Genomic DNA, 15,753 nt, shown 5'->3' with positions numbered 1-15,753 from the left:
ATTTTAATAGTTATATGTTCTTAAAGGAGAAGTAGGGCCAAACCTCTCTTGGCCTTACTTCTCCTGGGGATCACAGGAGTGCACTTTGTTCTGCACTCCTATGCCTTGTATCCAGTCAGGGCTAAAGTCCGCTGTTGGCTGATGTCACTCAGCATGTCTAGGCTTTGAAGAGATCCCGACTTTAATGTTGGAATCCACCTGGATGCCTGCCTGACAGCCTGAGCCAGCCACTCCCATCCCCTCCACAGCCCAGCGCTCAAGTGAGTGCTGAAGGGTCAGAGCAGAGAGCCAGTATTACCGGCTCTCTGCTCACTGAGGACCAAGAACTGAACAATTAGCGGCCTTTGACCGCTCAGTTCTCAGTGCAGAAGCAGCGAAGGACAGTTGCAGCATAGGACCGATGTTGCATCCACCTAGGTGAGTATAAATGTTTATTTTTTATTATTCCCGCACTTCTCTTTTAAAGCAGACATTTACTCACATTTTATAAATTACATAATCCTAACCCTCTCCTCCTTTACATTTAGAATTGTTTCTTTTTTTGGGGAGCTATTTGGGTAGCAAGCACCTTTATCAGTAAGTACTTACGCCCACGTCCTCATTCCTTAACTAGGTAAGAATGACATTGCACTTGATCTGACCACCCCTTGCCCAAAGCCTTCTGGGATACATGTTAAACATTTCAGGAGGCTTCAGCACAGTGATCAGAAAGCCAACACCAGCTTCACAACCCATAATGACAACAGTGGTTAATTCTTCAGGGTCTAGGAAGACAGCACTTTATTTCTTGGGCTGATAAGAATGTGTTTTTTAAAAGTCAACAGCTACAGGGCTTTAACTTATTTTTGAAGAATAGGTGACGTCCATCTTTAGGAAATGAATATGTTTTTTCCCCCAACCCTTACTGACTTCTGTAGCTGCAGACATCTTGCAGTAATTTATCTTCAGTTTGCTACAAAAACACTTTCAAATTAAATTTTTTTTTTCTTAGCTTATTTTGCTCTCTGCTCCCTCCCAGCAGTGACTTGGCACCCTCCCAGTCTTCTAATCACTAAACACAGAGTAGGGTTATAGAACAAAGGGGAGCAGAGTGAGGGGACCAGACTTCATGGGTTTACTTCTTCTTTGTCTCCCTGCAAAGGTAAAGCATAATGGGCTGCTATGCATCGCATAGTGTCATTTACCTGACACAGGAGCCAGCGATGTCACCGCTGTCCCCTGTAGCACGGAGCGTCCATCTTCTTCTGGGTATCACTGCTCCGGCACTCACAGCAGTGGAGCAGCGATGACGTCACTCCCGCGAATGCGCATGGGAGCCGCCACTAACAGCATATCGCCGTTAGCAGCAGCATGCTGCTAACGGCGATAGTGCGCCTGCGTGCCGCCGTGTACGGCGCATGCGCTGTAGACAGCGGTGACTGTCTTTTAGTAAATATCTCCTATACTGTGTAGGTTTAGGAGATATTTCTTGGACCTACAGGTAAGCCTTAATCTAGGCTTACCTGTAGGTCAAAGTGGTTTATAAGTGTTTACAACCACTTTAAAATTGTATTAGATGGTCACATTTACACATCTCTGTGCTGTTATCTTCTTCTATGCAGATACAAATATTCCGACATATACTGTACATTAGAGCATAAACGATCCAGACATCAAGCATGCTCAGTTTCATTTCAGCCTTAATGGCACTGTATAGATTTCCTAGCATGCAGCTAGCTTTGAATGATCACCTATAATGAAAATTTAGAAATAAAAAAAGAAAAATAAGGCAAAATATTTCAGCATTTATTTTGGTCAAAGCTATAGAGATGCTTATATTTTTGCCTAAAATGACTAAAATGCCAAAGAAAAAGAATTTAACATTAACTCTGCAAATCTTCACACACTTCTAAATGGGCCAATTAACAAACCTGCATCCACCTTCAGTAAAACAACAGCCCTGTAAGACCCTTCATCAGTGTCCGCACTTTCTGTAGTAAGGGTGACTCCTTGGCTTACAGGGTCCTATAGTGTGGTCGCCAACCTTTCAGACCTCACGTACCATTAAACTTACAATTTTAAACCCCACGGACCACTAACATGAATTTTACATGCCTTATACAAACAATGTTCCAGCTCTCTGCCCCCTCCCCGGTACTTTGCATCACACTGCTGTCTTATACAGACTCATCATTGGATCTCACCTCCTTATCCAGCTATGAGCTTGAGCTCCGTGCTCCCTCCCACAGTCTGCGATCAGCGTTGCCATTGGAAGTCCCCTGCTTCTTCACCTCCCACTCTCTGCACTACTCCCAGCGCATCCCTCTGAGGTCCAAGGAGCCAGAACTACAGAGGAGGCATTGGGTATCAATGCACGCTGACAGTATTAGCAGCACACATTGAGAACAACACTGGTAACAACACTGGGTGGTATAAATATGCTACAATGTTGATTTGCGAAAGAACCCCTGGGGGCTACCAACATTTTCTCGTGGACCATCAGTGGTCCATGGACTATTGGTTGACAACCTCTGCTATAGAGCCCAGGCAGAGCCACCTTTATGTGTATGCTCACAACAAAAACACGCAGGGGCCACCTGCACTGGACACACAGGCAGCCCAGAGGAACAGAAACAAGGAAGCCAGTCCCATCATTCCATGTGTGACAGCATATCTGGAGTGCATGCACCCCCGGAAGAAGAAGCTGGAGGCTGCATTAGTTAAATGAATAAAAGGTGAATGTTACCAAGTTGTATTGGTTTTAAAAAATCATTAATTGTCTATTGAACAGCAAGTCAAGAGGGTTAGATCTGTAACTTAAAAGCTGAGGCTATAGCACTTTTTTAAAAATAAGACAGTGCTATATGAGAGGTTCCTATACCTTTAACAGACAGGCACATTTGGAAGAATTAGAGAAAATGTAAACCCAACATTTCATATTCCTGATATGTTCCTGCTGTTGCTGTACCATATACATGTATGAAAAGGTATCCTGTTCTCTTTGTATTGCTTCCTTTGTGTGAAATCCCTGGTGTTCCTGGTGTCACTGTGAAGATCAGTATCCTGCTGTTTCTCCTCCCCAGGGCTTTTGCAGCTGAGAACAGTTGGGATCTCTGGATCAACTATGGGTATTGGATCGTGTAATGGAGATTTTCTATTTGAGGGTGTAATGCCGCGTACACACGACCGGACTTTTCAACATCAAAGGTCCGACGGAACTATTTCGGCAGACCATTCGATCGTGTGTGGGCTGCAGCGGACTTTTGATTTGCAAAAGTCTGACAGACTTTAGAAATGGAACATGTTTCAAATTTTTCCACCGGAACTCCGCCGGACCCAGTTCCTACCGAGAAATCCGCTCGTGTGTATGCGAGGGCAGCTATTGGCTACTGGCTTTGAACTTCCTTATTCTAGTCCGGTCGTACGTCATCACGTTCGAATCCGTCGGACTTTGGTGTGATTGTGTGTGGCCAAGTCCGTTCATTCGGAAAGTCCGTCAGAACTCTGTCAGAACTCCGTCAGAACTCCGTCGAAAGTCTGTCGGACCTGGTCCCTCGAAAAGTCCGGTCATGTGTACGCGGCATTAGTTCTCTTTTTTTCCCCGGTTGGTTGAACTGAATAGATTTCTCTTTTTTCAACCAGGTTAAAGTGCAGCAGCTCCCCTCAACTCCCCTAATACTTACCCGAGCCCCATCTTAATCCAGTGACGTTGCAGGAGAGACTTGTCTGTCTTTCCCTCTTGATTGGCTGTGACACACAGTGGGCGCCATTGGCTGCTGTCAATCAAACTTAGTGAGCCAATGAAGAGAGAGAGAGGGTGGGGCCGAGCTGTGCTCAGGTGTCCCTATAGCAAGCTGTTTGCTGTGGGGGCACTTGGCAGCAGGGAAATGCCAGGAGCTCCAGCCAGGGACACAAGAAGAGGAGGATCCGGGCTGCTCTGTGCACAACCACTACACAGAGCAGGTAAGTATAACATGTTTGTTATTTTTAAACAAAAAAAAACAAGACTTTAGTATCACTTTAACTATGTAACTATGAATGTGATCACTTATAAAAAGGGGAAAAGAGTATTTATAATGTTTTGTTTTCATTATCTATACAGAAATGTTTTGCCTTTCATTTCTGTTTTAAAGTCTAAGGGTCCTTTCACACGGGGCGGATCAGTTCTGATCCGCCCCGTGGATATCCGTTTGCTCAGCGGGGATCACTCCGCCGATCCCCGCTGAGCAGGGAGATGACAGGTCCGTCTCTGCATACTGCGCAGGGACGGAACTGTCACAGCGCCGCTCTCCCCTATGGGAGATCGGATGACGACGGACCGCAGTGCCCGTCGTCATCCGATCCGATCCGCAGATGGATGGAAAAATAGCTTTTTCCTCCGTTACACTTTTTCGGATCGGAGCGGGTCAGATGTCAGCGGACATGTCACCGCTGACATCCGACGCTCCATAGAGCTCTATGGAGCACCCGTTCAGGTCCGCCTGAAAAACTGACAGGCGGGCCTGAACGGGACGTCAGTGTGAAAGGGGCCTATGGGTTGTTTTACAAGGTGGGGGTTTATATACACTCAAAGGAAAAAAAAAAAAAAAGACCTGTGTGGGGTCACTGCTACAAGCTGAGTAGTTCTAAAAAAAAGTCAGCCCTTTATGAAATAATAGTATATTCTGCTTAATACAAGTTGTACTATCAATCGTCATGAAGTGGTGAAAAGGACAGGCAGAGGCACAACATTTTTTAGGGTTTTAGGACCTGATAACAGATTACGAGATCTCTCACTGCAAATAAAGAAGCTCTAAAGTTAAATTCTGAGATGAGGAAAGAGGAGATTTACTAAAACCAGTGCACACAGAATCTGGTTTAGCTGTGCGTAGTAACCAATCAGCTTCTAGGTTTTATTGTCAAAGCCTAAAATGTTACTAAATCCAGGACCCTGCATTTATGATATCTGGTCTCCCACAGTACACAGAACATGAAAATGCAATTATTTTGGCAAAGATAAATGGCTACATACCTTTTCTCATCAGCAGTATATAGCAGTCTTGTGACTTCTATCGGTGTCTGGTTAATGCTTGTGGGAGGGGTATTTGTTCTCCTCTGGCTGTCCCATGAGGCTGCAGGGCTGATTGGCCCTGTGCTGATCACACCCACCCTCCCAAGAAAAAAAGTAAAAAACTCTCCAGCAGCACACACCAAACTGAGAATGTGTAGCATGCCCCCAAGGTTCTGGAGATGGATTGGGGAGATTAAAAGAAGGGGAGGATCAGAGAAGACAGGATCAAGCAGCCTTTTTGCACAATGCACAGGATTAGCCCCTTAGATTCCACAGTGAGTATAACCAGCATACTTTACTGCATATACAGACTGATTTTACTGTTGTGGGTTTAATAACACTTTAACTGTACAAGCTGAAGTTAGAAGCTGATTGGTTACTATGCACAGCTGTACCAAATTTTGTGTGCACCAGTTTTAGTGAATCTCCCAAATTTTGTCTAAATAAAAGAGGCATATGTATTATTTCATGAAACTTGGTTTGCTTTGTAAATTTCTTTCAGATCTGTGCAATAATCCAGTGTAAACATTGCCTCTGTGCTGGGGGTTCCTGTAGCAGTAAAGACCGGTCATTTCTGTTCTCCTTCCTTATACAGAGTGACTGGTCTTGTCTCCGCCCTCTCCTGTAGGTTACTGTAATGGGAGGGGCCTGCTGGCTCCCTCCAATAGCTCTGTTCTCTGCACAAGCTATGTACAATACAGTGATGACATCACTGCCACGTGTTTATGGTTATATCTGGGCTTGCAAAGGCATTTGGTGCACGCTAATTGGATTAATTTCCTTCTCTTTTAACCACTCTCCGACCGCCATATAGCAAAATGACGGCGGCAAAGTGGTTTTAATATCCTGACCGGACGTCATATGACATGATCAGGATATTAAGCCGCTGCGCTCCCCCGGGGCCCACATCGCGGTGATCGTTGTACACCGCAACTATGATCTCGGTAAAGAGTCTCTGACGGAGACTCTTTACCATGTGATCAGCCGTGTCCAATCACGGCTGATCACAGTGTAAATAGGAAGAGCGGGTGATCGGCTTTTCCTCACTCGCGTCTGTCAGACGCGAGCGAGTAGAGGAGAGCCGATCGGCTGCTCCTCTGACAGGGGGGATCTGTGCTGATCGATTATCAGCACAGCCCCCCTGAGGATGCCCTCACTGGACCACCAGGGATGCCACCAGACCACCAGGGATGCCCAGCACCATTTATGCCCCCCCTAGACCACCAGGGATGTCAGTCAGTGCCCACAATGGATGCCAATCAATGCCCATAATGGATGCCAATCAGAGCCCACAATGGGCATCACTGATTGCCATGCATTATTGTTTGGCACTGATGGGCATCCAACTCTATACAATACTGTACACTACAATACCCATCCGTGCCGCCTATCAGTGCCCATCCATGCCACCTATCAATGTCCATCTATGCTGCCTATCAGTGCCCATTCATGCCCATTCGTGCAGCCTATCCATGCCCATCCATGCCACCTATCCATGCCACCCATCCATGCCAATCTGTGCCACCTATCCATGACAATCCGTGCCACCTATCAGTGCCTATTTGTGCCACCTATCAGTGTCTATCTATGACGCATATCAGTGCCATCTATCAGTGACGCCTATCAGTGCCACTTCATTGATGCCACATCATTGGTGCCCATCAGTGTAGCATGACCGCGCAATTGTCATTCAAAGTGCGACAGAGCTGAAAGCTCAAAATTCGTCTGGGCAGCAAGCTGTATAAGTTCCCAGTATTGAAGTGGTTAATGCATACTTTTTAAGTGAAAATTTTTGAGCCCAAAGTTCAGCTTTAGTTATTAAAGGGGTTGTAAAGGTATTTTTTTTTTTAAATAACAAACATGTTATACTTACCTCCACTGTGCAGCTCATTTTGCACAGAGTGGCCCTGAACCTGGTATTCTGGGGTCCCTCTGCGGCTGTCTCCACTCCCCCCTGCAAGCACTTCTCACATTCGTGCGAGCTCCCTCGCACGGTGAGAAGTGCTTGCGGGCACGCTCCCGTGATACAGCCAGGGCCATAGCCGCTCACTGTATCACTCGGACCCACCCCCGGCGCGCCGCATCATTGGATGTGATTGACAGCAGCGTGATTGACAGCAGCGTGAGCCAATGGCTTTCAATCCATCCACTGTAACCAATCAGCGGCCAGGCTGAGCGGCGAAGAGGATGTCGGGTGCAAGAGCGGGACTTTCGAGGGGTCAGGTAAGTAAAACGGGGGCGGTGTTCTGACATATAGCGTCCGGCCATCTAGAAGTGTCCGCTTGCGCAGTACGGAGCAGAAGGAGATTCGGAAAATCTCCGAAGATGAACGGCGCCTGTGCCGTGAGTCGAGGTGCAAGCCCCACCATCCAAGTGGACATAGGGCTGCACATATTAGAGGGCCCCACGCGGGCTCGCTTCGCTCGCCACGTTTCGGGCACAGCCTCACTGCGCTCGGCTCTTTTTATTCTAACTCTATGTCCACTTGGATGGTGGGGCTAGAACATGGACTCACGGTGCAGGCGTCGTTCATCTTCAGCTATTTTTGGAATGTGGTTGTCCTGTGTACTGTGCATGCGCAGTACACAGCGCACAATTTTTTTTTAACTTTACAACCCCTTTAAGGATAAAACAAATGCATTATTTAATTTAGGAAATGCTAAATTTTTAAACAACATTTTGCTTTTCCTTTGGACCACAGTTTGTTCTGTTATAATGCTATTTGTTTTGCTTAAACAGGCAATGCTATTGTCTTCTAATCTTATTTATTTTACAAACAAGAAGTATGCTTTAAAAAACACACACTGCAGATAAAGTCTACTACCTTATAAACGTCACAGCCTAGAAGAAAAAAAGATGAAAATGCAGGTATAATACAATTTAAACCTCAACATCAGTTTCCTATCCAATGTAGCGATCTGCTGTCGCTGTAAGTACAGGTTGATGGTCATTTTAAAGCAAATGCACCAGCTATATTTGCTTTGATTTATGAAGCATAACTAGGAGACGGAAATGGCTCAGAGAATGTCTGCAATGAAAAAGAGAACTAGCCAGTGTTCTATGTCTATAGCCCATAGGCACCCAGCCACCGGTTCTCACCCTGCCTGGGTCTGCACCATGAATATTCTGCTGTCAGATTTCCCATAACAAAGCCATTAATATAATATCGCCGTTATATATAGCTGAGATAAGCGACATAACATACTCAGCCTAAGGAATGGGATGAATGTTTGGTGGGTCATTGACTTGGGAGTTTAAACAGAAACTTATGTTAATTATCAGCGGTCTATATAGACGTCCTATGCAGACTCCATGGCCGAAGTTTTTAATTATCTGCTGATTGCAGGTTATGGGACAGCATGATCTTCATGGGACACAACGATCTAAAAGGTTCCTAGTAATAACAGATTGCTGGCAAGCCCATATATAGATATTATGGACCATGTCTTCTGTAGGCGTCTTTGTCTTCATGCTCTGAAAATCTATATGCATGCCAATACACACTGATTCAGCTTATTCCCTTGGTTAAGATAACAAATCCAGTTACATTTTCCTGCCTCACAAACTGCTGAATTAAGACAGTACTGGATAAATGGTCTTTAGTATTACAAGTATCTGCAAAGTCCGATTCAGTCGGCTTTGTCCAATTTCCCATTTTATCTATGATGCAGTAACTTCAGTATTTTTTGGCACAAGGCAAATGTTGCAAACATACAAGCTGACAATAAATCAAATGCTTGGGGTTCTTAAGAAATAAGTAGTGCTATTCTAGAAGGCAGGGGGACCGAACAAGGATTCCATAATGCACATCGGACTGCATAGAAGAGTGGGGGGTGGGGGGGGGGGGATACTGCAGCGCTGGCCAACCTGCAGAGAGCGGGGAGACGGGGCACCAATAAGCTTACACAATTAGGCTTGCCTACATGTAGCTCAATCTTTACAGACAAAAAAAGGGCAAGGTCCTTCTAGCTAAATAACCTTAAAAAATGGTCCAGAGGTCACTTACTCGCCACATTTCCTTCCAAGACAACAGAAGATCGCTATCTAGTCCCTGCGGACCCAGATAAACACAAGGTAATGTGATCAAAGCCACAGAACTATTCAAGCCTCCATGATTTACAGGTTAACCAGATTGCCTCCGATTTTATGGATTTCATCCAATGAGACCTAAATCCTGCAAAAAGGGGGCACCGCTAAAGAAAAACTGCAGAACAATGCGAGGAGAGAATTAAAGTAGAGAAATGAAGCAGGACCGGATGTCATCGAGAAATTATGACAGGCCAGAATTAAATTGGGCTTGTGTCTAACGTTGCTTGTTCTTGGATTTAATAGATTATAGAATGAAGAAGAAAAAGCAATAAGAGGAGAAAAAAACAAAACATCTAGGCAAAGGGCATTGGATGAACTAGTAAAAAAACCAGAGCAAATATATATAATGGTCTATATATAGTATACAGTATTTTTGTGTGTGTGTGTGCATATATATATATATATATATATATATATATATATATATATATATATATCTATACATATATCTATCTATACATGTATCTATCTATATATATCTATATATCTATATATATATAAATATAAATATAAAAATAATATAATATATAATATAAAATAATTATATATATATATATATATATATATATATATATATATATATATATATATATATATATATATATATATATAGATAGATAGTTATATAAAGTTTTTATATATACATAGTTATATAAACTATATATGTATAGTCATATAAAATGTTATATATCTATATATATATATATATATATATATATATATAGATAGATAGATAGATAGATAGATATATAACTATGTATATCTATAAACATATAACATTATATATTTACATATAAAAATCTAAATATATCTATATATATCTATATAAATATATAAAGATATATAGATAAATATATATAGATAGATATAGCTATCTATCTATATATATAATATTATATTACAATATATTAAATAACAATGGCAATTCTTGCTTTGCTGGCTTTTTTGGATGGTGCAGGGTTAATACTAGTATGACCTTGGGCTGACACACATGCATTAGACACTAGTGTAGCACACATGACAGGTCATACGATGATTTATTTGCACATAACATGCAGGTTCCAATGCTATACTAGAGAACTGTACAACTGCATGCGGCTGCTGCATAATGTGTCCCTGCCTTTCTGATGCTATTTACATCCAGATCAATGAAGGCAAATGATGAAGCTGCTTATGATAATAAAAAAGGACCCCCTAGAAATAATCCTAGTCTGTCCATAGTGCATACTTTTTTTTTTTACCACTGCATTATAAATGAGCTTGCAATGACAGCTCCTGTCATTCTTTTTCCAATGGAATGTTTACCATAGGAGAACAATATTGGGACATTCATCTATTTCCAGTGGTGCAAAGCTGAGAGGCAGCAGATCATCTCTATGCTGTAGTAATAAAATTGCTGCATGAATTAGTGAGCCATGGTGAGACAGGTCCATTGAATGAGCCCTGCATTTACCCCCCCCCCCCCCCCATGGCACACAGGGGAGCATTAGCATGGAGCAATGTGGATTTGCACTGCATCAGAGCTGAACATATGTGAGCAAACAAGATTGCACCGCTGGCACCCTGATCTCTGTAAGCCCCTTACATGGAACCAGGGGGGGAATCCATCCAAATTATCTTTTTTTCTTATTTGCTGCATGCACCCCTCCCCTCCCCCCCTCTGCAATGTGACATATACATTCCATACAGATGATTGACACTTACAGTCTGACGGCGCTGCGGATTGACCTGATGGGAACACAATGGAGACCCCACTGACCGCGCCGGAGGGGGGGGGGGGGTTAGCAGGGGGTAGGTGAGCGAGTCAGTGGGGGGGTGATCCCGACCGTGCTTGCTTGGATTCCCTCCTGGACGGCGCCCGGTGTCAGCGCCAGCAGTACAAGCTCCGCTCTCTGCAGCTCCGCTCTCTGCAAGCTCCGCTCTGTGCGCCACTATTGGGAATCCCGGAGCAAATCAAAGCTCGGCGAAGAGCGCAGGCGCGGAGCACAGCGGTACAGGCAGCAGCAGCAGCAGCAAGCCTGATCCTCGTCACTCCTCCTCTCCTCTCCCTGATCCTTCCACACCTTCATCCTTCCTCCCTCCCTCCATCCATCACCCTACTCAAACCTCGGCTCCGGCGACACCTCATTTCCCCACAAATGCTACAATGGAGGATATGATTTGCATGCAGGAGGCTGCTGTCCCCTCTGAACACATGATCCTTTGTATTGTCACCCAACATGACTACTGACATTTTACTACTACTAGTAGCCACACATTTGGAAAAAAAGATTTTACCTGGATTTTTGTATTCTATTTGAGAAGATGTTTCTTTTTTTTTACCCGGATTTTTGTATTATATTTGAGAAGATGTTTCATATATATATATATTTTTTTACCTGCAATTTTGTTTTCTATTTGAGAAGATGTTTCATACACACACACACACTATATATATATATATATATATATATATATATATATATATATATATATATATATATATATTTTTTTTTTTTTTTTTTTTATTATTATTTATTTATTTTTACCTGCAATTTTCTATTCTAAAAAAAAATTACCTGGATTTTTCTATTCTATTTGAGATGTTTCATTTATATATATATATATATATATATATATATATATATATATATATATATATATATATATATATATATATATATATATATATATATATATATAAATAATAAAAAAAGAAAAAATGAAATCTTCTCAAACAGAATACAAAATTACAGGTAAAAAAAATAAATATATATATATATATATATATATATATATATATATATATATATATATATATATATATATATATATATATATATATATAATGAAACATCTGAAATAGAATAGAAAAATCCAGGTTAATTTTTTTAGAATAGAAAATTGCAGGTACAAATAAATAAATAATAATAATAATAATAAAAAAATATATATTTTTTTTATTATTTTCTTGTATAAAATTTTCTTGTATTATTATTATTATTTATTTATTTGTACCTGCAATTTTCTATTCTAAAAAAATTTACCTGGATTTTTCTATTCTATTTGAGATGTTTCATTATATATATATATATATATATATATATATATATATATATATATATATATATATATATATATATTTTTTTTTTTTTTTTTTTTTTTTTACCTGTAATTTTGTATTCTGTTTGAGAAGATTTCATTTTTTCTTTTTTTTAACCTGGATTTTTCTATTCTATTTGAGAAGATGTTTCTTACAGGCATGCCCCACTTTTACGTACACAATGGGGTTTATTTACTAAAGCTGGAAAGTGTGAAATCAGGCTCACTTCTGCATAGAAACCAATGAGCTTCTAACCCCAGCTTGTTCAATTAACCACTTGCCGACCGCCGCACGACGATGTACGTCGACAGAATGGCACGGGCAGGCATATGGGCGTACATGTACGCCCCTGCCTTCCCGCGGGTGGGGGGCCCGATCGGGCCCCCCCCCGGTGCCAGCGGCGGTCGGTTTTCGTTCAGAAGCGATCCGGGATGAGGGGGCGGCCATTCATTCATGGCCACCCCCTCTCGATCGCTCCTGACGAATGGAAGTGAGGCGTGACATCACTTCCTCTCCTGTAATGTAAACACAGGAGAGGAAGTGATGTAATCTCTCCTCCGTGTCGGTATTTTTCGTTCCGGCACCGAGGAGAGAGGATCGGTGAGTTGCACCAACACGACACTTCACAGTAGAACATGCCAGGCACACTCACACCCCCCCTTCACCCCCCGATCACCCCCCCCCCCAATCACCCCTGCCCCCCAGTCACAGTGACACCAATAGCATTTTTTTATTTTTTTTTTGCATTGGTGTCATTTGTGACTGTAATAACTGTTAGGGCAGTTAGGGTTAGCCCCCTTTAGCTCTAGGGTACCCCCCTAACCCCCCAATAAAGGTTTAACCCCGTGATCACCCCCCGTCGCCAGTGTCACTAAGGCTGGGTTCACATTGCAGCGGTTTATGAGAACGGATGTGATTCGCACCGCGCTGCAGTGCAAATCACATCTGATCTCTGTGCGATTCGAGTTCAGCCATACTGAATTCGCGCCGCACCCGCCGCAAATTCGCACGGGACCCTTTTTTTGGTCCACAGCAGAATCGGATTGCATGGGTGTTCACACCATGCGATCCGAGTTTGCAGATCGCACTGCGATTTGCAAACTGATCTGGGGGTGTCATTAACATTTCACTGACACTCCCAGCAGTTCGCATAGGGCAGTGTGAACTGCCGCCGGGAGGCATGCGATGCGGGAACCCGCTGCGGATTCGTGGCGTTCCCGCATCGCTCCAGTGTGAACCCAGCCTAATAAGCGATCGTTTTTCTGATCGCTGTATTAGTGTGACAGGTGACGCTAGTTAGGCAGGTAGGTATTTAGGTTCGCCGCAGCTTTTTATAGCGCCAGGGACCCCCATATACTACCGCATAAAGCCCCCTGATTGCCCCTTAGTTACCCCTTTCACCAGTGATCACCATATAACTGTTACAGGTGACGCTGGTTGGTTAGTTATTTTTTTATAGTTTCAGGGCACCCGCCATTTATTACCTAATAAAGGTTTAACCCCCTGATCACCCGGCGGGTGTCATTTGTGACTGTAATAACTGTTAGGGCAGTTAGGGTTAGCCCCCTTTAGTTCTAAGGTACCCCCCTAACCCCCCCAATAAAGGTTTAACCCCGTGATCACCCCCCGTCGCCAGTGTCACTAAGGCTGGGTTCACATTGCAGCGGTTTATGAGAACGGATGTGATTCGCACCGCACTGCAGTGCAAATCACATCCGATCTCTGTGCGATTCGAGTTCAGCCATACAGATAGTATGGCTGAATTCGTGTCGCACCCGCCGCAAACTCACACGGGACCCTTTTTTTGGTCCGCAGCAGAATCCAGCACCATATAACTGTTGCAGGTGACGCTGGTTGGTTAGTTATTTTTTTATAGTTTCAGGGCACCCGCCATTTATTACCTAGTCTCACTAGTGTACCCCTAAATTTAGGGGTGTCTACTTTCCAAAATGGGGTCATTTGGGGGGGGGGTTTGTGCCATCTTGGCATTTTATGGCCTTCAAAACTGTAACGCCATTAGAAAGCCTGAAGGCGGTGCTTGGTTTTCGGGGCCCCGTACGCGGCTAGGCTCCCAAAAAGTCCCACATATGTGGTATCCCCGTACTCAGGAGAAGCAGCAGAATTTATTTTGGGGTGTCATTTCACATATGCCCATGGCATGCGTGAGCAATATATCATTTAGTGACAACTTTGTGAAAAAAAAAAAAAAAAAGTTTGTAATTTTCCCGCAACTTGTGGCAAAATATAAAATATTCCATGGACTCAACATGCCTCTCAGCAAATAGCTTGGGGTGTCTACTTTCTAAAATGGGGTCATTTGTGGGGGTTTTGTGCCATCTTGGCATTTTATGGCCTTCAAAACTGTAATAGGTAGTGAGGAGTGAAGTCAAATATTTACGCCCCTAGAAAACCTGAAGGCGGTTCTTGGCTTTCGGGGCCCCGTACGCGGCTAGGCTCGCAAAAAATCCCACACATGTGGTATCCCCGTACTCAGGAGAAGCAGTAGAATTTATTTTGGGGTGTCATTTCACATATGCCCATGGCATGTGTGAGCAATATATCATTTAGTGACAACTTTGTGAAAAAAAAATAAAAAAAAATTAAAGTTTGTTATTTTCCTGCAACTTGTGGCAAAATATAAAATATTCCATGGACTCAACATGCCTCTCAGCAAATAGCTTGGGGTGTCTACTTTCTAAAATGGGGTCATTTGTGGGGGTTTTGTGCCATCTTGGCATTTTATGGCCTTCAAAACTGTAATAGGTAGTGAGAAGTGAAATCAAAAATTTACGCCCTTAGAAAGCCTGAAGGCGGTGCTTGGTTTTCGGGGCCCCGTACGCGGCTAGGCTCCCAAAAAGTCCCACATATGTGGTATCCCCGTACTCAGGAGAAGCAGCAGAATTTATTTTGGGGTGTCATTTCACATATGCCCATAGCATGTGTGAGCAATATATCATTTAGTGACAACTTTGTGTAAAAAAAAAAAAAAAAAATTTTTTTTGTCATTATTCAATCGCTTGAGGCAAAAAAATAAAATATTCAATGGGCTCAACATGCCACTTATCAATTTCCTTAGGGGGTCTACTTTCCAAAATGGGGTCATTTGGGGGGGTTTTGTACTGCCCTGCCATTTTAGCACCTCAAGAAATGAGATAGGCAGTCGTAAACTAAAAGCTGCGTAAATTCCAGAAAACGTACCTTAGTTTGTAGATGTGACAACTTTTGCGCAAACCAATAAATATACAGTTATTGACTTTTTTTTTACCAAAGACATGTGGCTGAATACATTTTGGCCTAAATGTATGACTAAAATTGAGTTTATTGGATTTTTCTAATAACAAAAAGTAGAAAATATCATTTTTTTTCAAAATTTGCGGTCTTTTTACGTTTATATCGCAAAAAATAAAAATCGCAGAGGCAATCAAATACCATCAAAAGAAAGCTCTATTTGTGGGAAGAAAAGGACGCAAATTTTGTTTGGGTACAACATTGCATGACCGCGCAATTACCAGTTAAAGCAGCGCAGTGCCAAATTGTAAAAAGACATCTGGTC

The 15,753-nt window shown here is 42.7% G+C and overlaps 1 protein-coding gene across 1 annotated transcript in view; it reads right to left on the bottom strand.

Moving 5' to 3' along the window:
• Positions 1–11,102, bottom strand: part of VSNL1 (visinin like 1) — a 216,899-nt gene extending 205,797 nt beyond the window's left edge. Inside the window, exon 1 of the mRNA XM_077488816.1 lies at positions 10,823–11,102. The gene's annotated coding sequence lies outside the window, so the exon portion shown is untranslated. The remainder of the gene's footprint in view (positions 1–10,822) is intronic.
• Between the last annotated feature and the right edge of the window lie 4,651 nt (positions 11,103–15,753).

The sequence above is a fragment of the Lithobates pipiens genome, unplaced genomic scaffold (assembly GCF_037356315.1).
Source record: "Lithobates pipiens isolate NorthernLeopardFrog02 unplaced genomic scaffold, aLitPip1_a1.2 Scaffold_18, whole genome shotgun sequence".
Taxonomy (NCBI): Eukaryota; Metazoa; Chordata; class Amphibia; order Anura; family Ranidae; genus Lithobates; species Lithobates pipiens.
This window is presented reverse-complemented; position numbering and strand designations above follow the sequence as displayed.